The following is an 11,437-nucleotide window of genomic DNA, read 5'->3' on the forward strand; positions in this document are numbered from 1 at the left end:
AGGAATTGTTCAGTCAATGATGATTGATGGGGCACCATGAGAAGATTACCACCATCGTTCCCATCTTCTGGATTACAAGGAACATAGATCCATTGACCTTCATCATCCCTCAGTTTTGATTTTCTATCAAATACTGTAAACACGGTGGATTCCGAACGAAACTTTTCCAATATTGAAGAGACTATCACCATAAATATCTCAAACCAAAACTGATGTTGTAGAGAATATTCATGTCGGCAAATCTTGTTCTTCTTCAGAACTGGAAATTTATTGCGCTTTTTTTCGCGAGTTCAGAGATGTCTTTGCTTGGTCGTATGATGAAATTCCAGGCATTGACTCAAGCATAGTTGAACACGAAATTAAGATGTATCCAGATGTCAAACCGGTATGACAATGGCTACGGCAGGTGCACCCCAAGAAAGCCGCTGCCATCAAGGCAGAAGTTGAAAAACTTCTCCATGCTAGTTTTATTTACCCGGTTCCTCTAATCGATTGGGTACCGAATATTGTTCCTGTAATTAAAAAACAAGGAACGATTAGAGTGTGCATCGATTATAGGGATGTAAATCAAGCTTGTATGAAAGACAACTACCCTACACCCTTCATTGACCAGATAATTGATGAATGCGCTGGATGTGGAATCTTTTCATTTATGGATGGATTTTCCGGGTATAATCAAATTAACATCCACCCACAGGACTATTCAAAGACTGCATTTATTTGTCTGTGGGGCACATTTGCATATCGCAAGCTACCCTTTGGTTTAAAGAATGCAGGGGAAAAATTTCAGAGGGCAATGAATTATGCCTTCCATGACATAAAGAACATCGTTCAACCATATCTAGACGATCTTCCGGCTCATTTGCGAAAGTGGACCGATCATCTGCAGCATTTGAGAGTGATATTTATATGTTTCCGACACTACAAGATACGTCGAACTTGCTAAAGGTTATACTCGTCTATTGAAAAAAGAAGTACCCTTCATCTAGGATCAGGTCGTGCAAGCTTCCTTTGATGCTTTAAAGGAATCCCTAATAAAAGCGTCATTAGTGTATGCTCCTGATTATCAAAAAGACTTTAACCTGTATCTGGCTGCAGTGGATACAACCATCGCAATGGTTTTAGTTCAAGAAGACAATGGAATTTAACATCCTATATATTATTTAAGTATAAACTTAAATGATATGGAAATCAAGTACTCCTACGTTGAAAAGATAGCTCTCACAGCTGTTCAAGTGATACAAATATTTTGACACTATGTCCTCTTTCGGAAAACTACCATTTTGTCAGATTGCAACCCCATGACTTATATATTGTCGCGACAGTTACTGGGGGGAAATATTCAAAATGGATAGCAATTTTGCAAGAGTTTGATCTAGAATTCATAAAATCCAAATCGAAGAAAGCACTGGTTTTCATGGAGTTACTATGCGATCTCCCATCATCGTCCAACGATGCCACATCAGAAGAAGCGATCATGTACGAATCTTTGTTTTTGATATCTTCAAGCAATCCGTGGTATGAAGACATAATAATCTATCTCCAAACCCAAACACATAGGTCTAATACCTCCCGCTCAGAACAATGACGCATTCGATACCAAGCAAAGGACTACATGATTGTCGGTGATACGCTTTACCATCGTGGTGTCGATACAGTTCTGCACCTCACCCACGAGGAGGCCGAAAAAGTCCAGAATGATTGCATTAGGTGTGTGTGGGGGCATCAATCTGGTTACGCTATGACGCAAAAGATTTTACAAGTAGGATACTTCTGGCCAACAATATTCAAAGATTGCATAACAGCAGTCAGAAGTTGCCATGCCTATGAAATCTTCAAACTCAAAAACAAAATACCACTTGCACCTCTGCAACCAGTAGTTTCTGTTGGGCCATTCGCCAAATGGGGCATAGATTTCATGACATGTAACCCCACCTCTGCCGGGGGGCATGGGTATATAATAGTCACAGTAGACTATTTTACCAAATGGGCCAAGGCGATGCCTACATTAAACAACAACAGCGAAATGGATGCCCTCTTCTTTTTCAATCATGTAGTCTCCAGATTCGGTGTTCCACAGGCCATAGTCACAAATCATGGATCGCATTTTCACAATCACATGATGGTTGAGTTGGCTACCAAATTAGGGCTGTCCCATGACAACTCTACTCCGTATTATCTGCAGGCTAACGGACAAGTTGAGGCAATCAACAAGGTCCTGAAGTGGATGGTGCAAAGGATGATTGGAGTCCATAAAAGGAGTTGGCACCTAATCCTGTACTCGGCCTTGTGGGCATACCAGACATCGGTGAGGAATGCAACCGGGTTTACACCCTTTCAACTAGTGTATGGCCTGGAAGCGATCTTACTAGTTCAGTGTGAAATCTCGTCCCTCAAACTCGCGGTCAACCTTCTCACCAAAACTTCAGAAGACAAGGCTCGTTTCTTGGAACTAATCCAATTGGATGAAACCTATCGTGATGCCACTTTGGCTAACGAAGCCCATAAGAAATGAGTCAAGGTGCAGTTCGACAAGAATGTCAAACCCCGTGTCTTCTCAGAAAGTGACCTGGTCTTACTTTATTACCAGGAGTCCGATAAATTGGGAGCAGTTAAGTTCAAGTCTTTATGGATGGGCCCCTATATTGTTAAGTGTGTACTAGCAAAAGGAGCCTACGAGTTAGTGGATTATGATGGGATTCCACTGGTGTAATCCCGCAACGGGTTGTACCTTAAGCATTACTATGCTTGACTCAAGATAGTAACCCCTATGCTTTTGTTATATTTTGTTTTCGCTAAGGGTAATTGTTTTGGTTAGATGATCCACCTTTGCATTTGTTGTAGATGTCGAACCTATTGGAATCATTTTTTGGATATGCTGACGGAGCGAGTCGTAGTTCATAGAACCTATCTTCTGCGGCCTGGGCCATCTTCGATCCAAGCGGCAAGTTAGTGAGTTTCAGAGGGGTATGTATTGGTTGGTCAACGAACAACATTGCTGAATACAATGCGTTAATAGAACTCCTTTCTAATGCCATCTCACATGGCATACGCCGACTTGTCGTCAGGCTAGACTCACAACTCGTCATTCTACATCTCACCAGTATCTATTCCGTACAAAATCCAGTTATCTATCGCATGTTTCTAAGGGTCAAGATTTTGGAAAGGCAGTTTGATTCCATTCAATATCAGTATATTTCTAGAAACTTAAACACATTAACGAACTCATTGGCAAATTATGTGTTAGATAGACATTTGTAACATTTATAAAAGAATAATTTCATCAATATTTGCATCAATATCATGTAACTTAACCAAAATAAAACTCCGAAAATCAAAAATATATATATAGCTATTTATGGTTTATACATAATGTTCTGTGACCAAGACAAAATCGGTCAAATGACCCAAAACTCAAAATGCTAGGGGGCACCCTAGTCTAATGATGCTAGTGATAACAAGTCACCACGTGTGCAATCATGTGTAAAAGCCTAGTCCATCGACTCGGCATGCTAGTAGTATGTTGCTACAACCTCAGAGGTAGCTTGTCGGTCCTCACATCCAAAATACCAAGAGTGAGACCCTCGACCTAATCCTATAATGCTGAAAGAGTCTCGGCCACATCAAGGTTGCGAAGGATAGCCCTCCCCACAGCCTCTCCTACTGGAACGGAAGCTGGTGCTCTCAGACGTACTGTTGGCCGAACTAGTCCAATGTCTGCATGAGCACATGAGTTTTGATTAGTCTCGATAGAAGAAAGCACGAGAACATTATAAAAAATGATAAACAGAGATATGGTCAGAGAATTTACCGATAGCACCCCACTGCTCACCAGCCGGCAGCACCAAATCCAGGTCACCCCGAAAATCCATACTAGCTTATGGACACTCGGCAAAAACCATCTCCTAATGATTGAACCACTTGAAGAAGGTATCAGAGAAGGAAACCTGGGACTGACCAGCATGTCGAGCCATGAGGTCAACCCATCTCTGCATCCATGGCTCAGTCGGTGGAGGTAAACTAAGTGAAATATACTACAGCTGCATCAGTGGGATATTTTCTAAGGCAAAAGTGGTCAAAATAGAACCATAGCCAAAATTCTTGAATTTTCCGCTTTTTACCTTGGTCAATTGTTCTTTCATCATAGGGATTGCTGCGTCACAGCAGTTGAACACCTTTAGTTCAAGGCATTCCAAGGCGTACTGCATATAGGACTTGTTAGCCACGTGAAGAGCCACACTACCAGCTAGTCTAGCAAAAGTGAATAGAATGGTCCTCAAGGACCGGTCAGTGACATCTCGGATGTTGATGTTGCCGTCCCTACTCGACTGAGATCCCTCTCTGCAATACCGGTGAATATAATCTCTCACGGATTTCCCCCCACTGGCGGAACCTAATAATGAGAGAGGGGCACCACGCCTCAATAAACCGATCAAAAAATAGATGTTCATGATAGTCAAGGGGATGGAATTGCCTCTGATCTGAAACACCTGGTTGGTAGGATCCCATGCATCGAGAAAATATTGCAACAAGTTGATTTTTTGCCTCATGCTAGAGATGCGGAAAAACTTGAGCAGGTCACAGTTCCGCAGTGCAGTTACCATACCCGGATCATGTAAAGCAACCATGTCCTCTTCTTCATGCTTGCGTTCTCGCCATGTAACAACCATTTTTCTCTGATGAATCTCTGCAAAACAAGCAAGAGAAGAATTAGGGTCCTGATTTGGAAAAAACAAGCAAAAATTCCAAGAGAAAACAGTGCAAAAGTTTCCCTTCTCGCGCCCATTGCACCCCAGCAGTGTACTGGGTGAGCTGCATACTGACTGGCCAATGGCCAGGCCAGTATGCATCACACCTTTCTATATAGGAAGGGTGCAATGGAGCGAGGGTGAATTTTTCAAACCCCAGGGGCTCAGAAAAATAGGGAAACAAGTTCAGAATTCAAAAAGGAAGGAATGCAACTGAAGAGCTTAGGTTTAGCTCCTACCTGGTCCAGACGGCGCCGAGAATCGTCCACAGAATCTCCTAGAACCAGCTAGTGAAAATAAAAGGGTGGGGAGGCACCTCCAGAGCTCCAACAAACCAATGTTCAAATGAAATGGTAAAATGAGGGGTAAAAACCACTTTTAAATTACTTTTCACATAATTTAAGTAAAGTATTAGTGTTTTAACTCATTTTTAAGCATGTATTGTTCATTTCTAATCAGTTTGATGAAGCAATTGAACAGGAAGTTCGACTGTCGAAGGAACAAAATGTTAGCGGTGAAATCAAATTATCAATGACCATTATCACGAGCAGTGTTTATGTGAAGTTCAAGATCATTAAAAATTAAACCTAAGCAATGAGCAAATGTTTCCCCCAGAGTTTAAGCTCATTAAAAAATGAACCAATTTCCAGTAAATAACCATTGTGAATGCATTATCATCAGCTCTTGAGCCTTGGTCGTGTTCTCATCATCACCTCCACTCTGTTTTAGCCGATCATTCACCTCCATTTGATTGTTTACCCCTTTTTGAGGAACAGCTACGAAGAGTGATCCTGTTAGCCATCCTTGTGACACTGTCGTGATTGGAAAATTCCAAACCTTACTTGGAATCAGCTGCTACCTGAAATTATCACTCGTTCCTCAAAAAACGAGTCTCCTTTAAGCTCTTTTCGTCTGACTCGTAAGATATGAAAAGATTTCCGAGTAGTTGCCTCTCCATCTCGTTAAAGCTACCGGGAGTGCTATCCCTCCTCTAGATTTTAATCTTCTTGGACCTGAGGGATTATTACACAAAAAGATCGAGCGCTTGTTTTGTTTGGCTCATTAAAATTATCGAAAATTCATCCCTTTCGTATTATTTTATACTTTTTTGGACTTAAGGGATTATATAACGAAAAAGGATTATTGGAGTTTCCTTTACGTCCCTTTCAGACTCTCTAAAATTGAAAAGGACCAAGTTATCTTTGTCATTAAACTCGTTAAAACCAATAGCAACAAACTTGTCCATATAGATAAGAATGAGTTTCACTGTCTCTAGGCTCGTTAAAACATAGCGACAGGTTTGCCCGAAGGGAAAATTATAGAACAAGCATATGTTATCCTCCTCAAGCTTGATAAAAATAAAGAGGTACTAGTTAGCAATGACTGGGGAAAAATTTGGAAGAAAACTTGAAGAAACTTTATTGGTAGCAAAGTCGCTCTTTAGCATGACACTTTCACTCCATGTCTGCGTCGGGTTAGGCTATTCCGTTCACTGGTCATATTACCATTGGTCCATCATACCATCCATATTTGGGGTTAATGCTACCAATCCATTTCAAGTGTCACCGATATGTTCAAGAGAAGTCAATCAAAGAATTCACCAACCCATCTTGTGTCTCATCCACTGCAATACCTTTACGCTTCATTCTTTCATGACCGCCACCCTGAACCCTGTATCATTAGAACGTTTTCACCTCCAAAAGTCATTTGCTTCGTTTCGTGTCATAGATGTGGGATTCATTAAGGCCATCCTATGACGGGTCACTTCTTGTTGACATCAGCTCATTATCCAAGAAGTCGACCCAGGAACAACCCTTTCACTACTTTGAAGCTTGCATGCGTCAATGGTAAGTTTCTCACTTTCGGCGATAGGTTTGCATAAATGGCCTTCGACCGAGAGATTTTAAGTGGTGTTCGACGCCAAGTCCCATTTTCACACCACATGAATTTTATTGTCGTACCTTTAGGGTCATCATCATTATTGGTGATTCCTCTCGCGCCTGTTAACAGCTTACATCATTGGCTGGTAATCAGGCGATGTCTTTCCATGTTCGACTCCAGAACATTTTTTCACATGGATCGACTTGTACTTTGGGTGAAAATTGGATGAGTTTGAAGACCATGGATCTAATTTCATCCATCTGGGCTGCGATATATTTAGGAAAATAAAAACATCAAATGTACATCATTGTTGCACAGATGATCATCCGAATCAAAGGATGATGGCTCTATCAGAATCATCAGTCTGCCACACAAACGGTTGTCTGTCCTATGTACATGAAAATGAATTTATAAAGCTAAGCATGGGAATGCTTGCCTCAGCTAGATCATGAAAATATTATGAAGATAATGTATTGTATTGTATCTTATTACAGGTCACCTTCCAATTCGAAATAACCTCAGATCCTCATGATAAAGCATTTCACCCGACATCAAAAGATTAATGACCTCATGCTTTAGGGGGGCAACTGTTATAGACATTTTTGGGCACTGCAACCCCAATCATATATGTCCATAAAATAAGGGCTCCTGAGTCCCTAAAATTGATGTTTCGTGCCTTAAAGGAACAAGGTCAGCTGATTACATCATCTCCCAGAAGTTCTCCACAGGAAACTGCTCAGAACTGGTCAAAACTGGACCATATAGGTTGCTCAGTGCTAAGGGTGCGATGCATCTCACTTGCCCAGTGTAAAAGGTGCAATGCATATTGGAAATCCCTTCTGTAGGGTGCAACGGGCAAGAATGGACAAATGGGAGAGACAGTTTGCGAGGTGGATGATCATAGAATCTTCTAGAAACTTCTCCTGTGACACTTGCCTCTCTAAATTTGCCCAGGGATGGGTAAGAGATCATCAATCTCCAAGTGGAATCAAGAACTATCAGAGAGAAGACACTAATAAAAATCCCAAAAGCTGACTCACCTCCCTGCAATCATCTATATATGGATCCCTCATCCCAAAGATCCAGAGGCTGGAATTTTGTATCTTATAAGGAAGTGCAGTTGGTTTCCTGGTGGAATATCATAGTGTTGGGTGATCCAAGCTTTTCATGAGGTGAAGAAGGGCTTTCATGCTGGGAGGATGACGTTGGGTCAGAACAATGGGTTGTAATCCTCTCTTCTAATCTTCATATTAATAAAGCTATTCAAGTTTTCCTCCACATTCTTGTGTGTTTGATAGCATATGCATTTGTGTGGTCAATATATATCTGGTCCTCTATTGTTTATGATTTTAGATCTCTGCACTTTGAAGGTATTATGTTGGTTTGACTTCTTAGGTACTCTTTGAAACAGAGTGGTCAAGGGAGAAGTGGCAAAGACCGGTCGATGAGGAGAAGGAACAAGCAAAGAACCGAGCGAAGGATTAAGGTTGGTATTCCTTGATCTTCTCCTATCTACTGCTCATAAAGGAAAGCAAAAGTAACTTTAATCTGTTCATTTCTAAGATAACTACCCATCTTAGTGGGACTAGTAGCTCTACATAGACACTAGATTTCCTAATAACACTTCTCTTTGCAAATTCCATGCTTTGAACAGTACCTATCAAACTCTTTACTGCAATATTCATCTCCATTGTCTGATTTAAGACACTTCAATTTATTTCTTGTCTCAATCTCAACCAAAGCTTTCCATTTCTTGAAAGTATCAAATACATTAGATTTATTCTTAATACAATAAATCCAAGTTTTTCTAGTTGCATCATCAATAAAAGTAACATAATAATGAGAGCCACCGAGAGATGATACCTGAGCAGGTCCCCATACATCTGTATGCACAAGCTCTAATTTTTCGCTCTTCTTTTCTTTCCCAACTCTGAGAAATCTGACTCTCTTCTGTTTTCCATAAATGCAATTCTCACAGAAGTCCAAATCAACATTCTTCAAACCCAACAACAAATTCCTTGAGTGAAGAATCTTCATCCCCTTTTCACTCATGTGTTTGAGCCTATGATTCCATGATGCTGCATCTTCTTCTTTGGAATTTAAAGCATTAACAAAGTTAGAAATACCATTGCATAAATACAATGTATCAGCCTTTTCACCTTTTTCTATTACCAGGGCTCCTTTGGTGACCTTCCAAGCTTTATCTGTGAAAGTTGTCACACAACCTTTACCGCCTAACTGCCCTGTTGAAATCAGATTTTTCCTTAGATCTGGAACATGCCTTACCTCCTTTAGTAGCCATTGGTTTCCATTCTGTTGTTTTACAAGAACCTTACCCATTCCAACAATTTTACAAGGTCTATCATCAGCCAAATGAACTTGTCCAAAATCTCCTTGAACATAGTCATGAAAGTATTTCTTATCAGGTGTGGTATGGAATGAGTCCCCTGAATCTACCACCCAAGAATCAATGATATTTTCGAAAGAAAGAATCAAAGCATCTTGTAACACCTCACCTGTCACATTTGCTTCATGATTGTTTTCTTGTTGTGCATCTCCCTCTTTTCCCTTCTGAGATCTACAGTCTTTCTTTAGGTGTCCATTCTTTCCACATTTCCAGCACACTATCCCCGATCTGGACTTGGATCTGCCTTTCCTTGATTTACTGCGATATCCTAAGCTCTTTCCTCTTTCCATTTTTCTTCCCCTAGACTCTGCACTCAAAGCATTACCCGATGTCTCACCGGAGCTTTTCCATTGCATTTCCTTGCTAAGGATAGCATTGACAACATCATCAATCTTTAAAGTACTAGATCCAAAGACAAAGTTACTAATGGCCATTACTAAACCATTCCAACTTTCTAGTAATGAGCACAAGAATAACAGAGCTCTAACTTCATCTTCAAAGTTTACCCCTACAAAACTTAACTGACTTGTAACTGTATTAAAATCATTTAAATGATCTGCAACAGATCCACCTTCCGACATCTTCATATTAAATAACCGTTTCATAAGAAATACCTTGTTTGAGGCCGAGGGTTTTTCATATAGTTTTGACAATGCCTGAATCAAACCCTCTGTCATTGTTTCCTTCGAAATTTTGAAGGCGATTGATGCAGCGAGGAAAAACCATATTGTTCAGAGTGCCTTTCTATCGAGAAGGTTCCATTCTTCATCTGTCATAGCCGTCAGCTTCTTTGTTTTTCAGCTCAATGGTAGGTACAGATCTTTCTGATATAGATAATCTTCCATCTGCATCTTCCATAGTGAGAAGTTTTGGCCGTTAAATTTCTCAACCCTAAACTTACCATCTTCCGCCTTGCTGCCACTCGAATGAGGAATCCTTCTTTCCTATGAGTTTATCAGCCGAATAGACCTTCGGCTCTGATACCATTTGTTATAAAATTATATATTTCGGAGCAATGGAACACATAAAATATTGCAAAAATATAAACACAGAAAATGCATAAAACAAGAGAGACACAGATATACGTGGTTCACCTAGTTTGGGCTATGTCCACCCCGAACAGCCAGTTCTTCCTTTCTATTATCCAGCAAAATGAAGAGACACAACCTACAACAAATCTGTTGTAATATCCTCTGTTTTCTCTCACAGTCTCACCTCTCTATTTCTTGCTCACAGAATACACATCTATATATCTCAGCCTCAAATAAAATGTCCTCATACAAAGAGGGATTTCCTTCTAGGGAAAAAAACCCTATACTAAACATAAGTTCTATCGTCAGATCATCCGCCTCATGAATGGCCCAGATTGACTAGAAATTACTATAATTTTACAAGGCAATTTTACATTTGTTTTTAGCTTCGGGGGCACTGCCCCTGAGCCCCCGCCGGGGGACCGTTGGCTGCCGAACCCCCCATCCGAGGGGGATCGGCCCCCCCGCACCCCCCCCCCCCGTGGAGGGGTTTACAAACTTCCTGGGCTATACATCCGGCTGAAACAAAGACCTCTGAACAATCATGCTCCACACGCAACAACTCTCAGGTAGTGTAGTTTATAGTCCCGCACCTCCTTTCTACTACCTGGAGTGCTAAGACTGTGCTTCCTATGGCTAGCCAGGTGGTCGTACCACCTGTATAGGGTTTTGCGTGATCATCAGCTACTTGTTTTGGGTAAAGTTCTCCTTTTGACTCTACTACCTACATTGCGCACTTTACCATTTGCATCATGTCACCATCTGTGATATTCTTAGTAACATACGACTGAATCCATGGTACCAAACTGATCAATTTGTGATGGTAGTCTCCAAATTTGGCACCATAGTCATGCATATCCTATTTTATCCCCACCGTCCTTTTATCAAGAAAATCCCTTTTCATTCCTTCCTCCAGCTTCTTAACTCCCTCTTCTGCCCTCACACTTTTTTCTCTCAACCAAACTCTTTCATTCATGAGATATCAGAGCCTAAGATCACCTTGTTGAATCTCTTCATCAGGTCCCAAGTGCTTTTCTGCAATATATTCTAACTACACAATCCCTTCTTCCAAGGCTCTGTGATCCTTTACGTCCATAGGTGCAGCTATGCATAGACTAGGCCTTCGATACTCCATCAGAAGTACAACGTTTATTCCACAAACTAGCCTAGAAGGCATCTATTTTGTTTGTTTCTTGCATGTCCTCCTATAGGCCCATGGGATTATGGGTACCTGGAAGTCCCAATCATTTCGCGACGTACCACATACCTTATTTAGTGCCATGCATACCTCGTTATAGGTTTTCGTGTGGATACCCTTCTGCGTGGTCATTCTTTTCATATGTTGTTGTTCCATCTAGAGGAGCCTTTTG

This window comes from Pinus tabuliformis, chromosome 5_1 (assembly GCF_031772625.1).
Source record: "Pinus tabuliformis cultivar Carrire ecotype Pingquan chromosome 5_1, CPIR1, whole genome shotgun sequence".
Taxonomy (NCBI): Eukaryota; Viridiplantae; Streptophyta; class Pinopsida; order Pinales; family Pinaceae; genus Pinus; species Pinus tabuliformis.